We start from the raw sequence: 901 nt of genomic DNA on the forward strand, positions 1-901 counted from the left end.
ATATATTTCCATAACTATGTATGCGGTTATATGCAAATGTACGTGCGACTGTCGCTCTATGTGTAAGCGGCGCATGTCTTGCATTTTCTGTAGTTTTTTTTAAATGTTAAATATTTAACTTTTTGTCTCTTTTCCTTTTAATTTCTTTTGTTCTAAGACAGCGAGCAATCGATGCTATAATGCCCGAAAAAATAGGTTCTCTAAGTAGCTTCATTAATAAAAATAATTTTAATACTAGTTAATAGTCTGCCAACTAATGAAGTGAATGCTAACAGTAAAAGGGAAATGGGAGGCGGTTTAACGATAAGTGGTGCGAAAGTGTTTAATTGGATTTTTGATGTTCGCTGTTTAAACTATAGCACGAACCATCTTTCATTCCAGCCTTTAGGTCATCCATATTTGTTTTCGAAACGCAGGAGGAAATATTTAGGAGTATTTTCCAGTAAATACATTTTACATTTAAACATGCAAGTGAATATCTATGCGTGTGTGTACATAAAGAATCTTTAATAAACTTGCTTTGTGCATAAATGTATACATAAGTGCGAGCGTGTGTGTATGCGTGTGCGTGTGAGTGGGTATAGAGACACTCACGTGGAGGAAAAAAGGAAAGGCAGAGATATTTTGTAGTAAATACCAGTTTCAAATTTGGGCGCAAGGCCGGTAATTTAGGGGGTGGAAGGAATGATGGTAAGGCGATTACAGCGACTCCGGTGTTTGACTGGTACTTATTTTATCGACCCCGAAAGGGACAAAAAGGCAAAGTCGAACTCGGCAGAACTTGACCTCAGAATGTAAAACCTGACAAAAGTAGTTGCAAATATAGCATACACATGTAGGTATATATAAAGATGTATGTATGTATATATATATATATATATATATATATATATATATATAT

The 901-nt window shown here is 35.0% G+C and overlaps 1 long non-coding RNA gene across 1 annotated transcript in view; it reads left to right on the plus strand.

The window, feature by feature from the left end:
* The window catches only part of LOC106879440 (uncharacterized), a 77,753-nt gene that overhangs the window by 75,440 nt on the left and 1,412 nt on the right, over nucleotides 1-901 (plus strand). The gene's annotated exons all lie outside the window — the stretch shown is intronic.

Source organism: Octopus bimaculoides, chromosome 4 (genome assembly GCF_001194135.2).
Source record: "Octopus bimaculoides isolate UCB-OBI-ISO-001 chromosome 4, ASM119413v2, whole genome shotgun sequence".
NCBI classification, from domain to species: domain Eukaryota; kingdom Metazoa; phylum Mollusca; class Cephalopoda; order Octopoda; family Octopodidae; genus Octopus; species Octopus bimaculoides.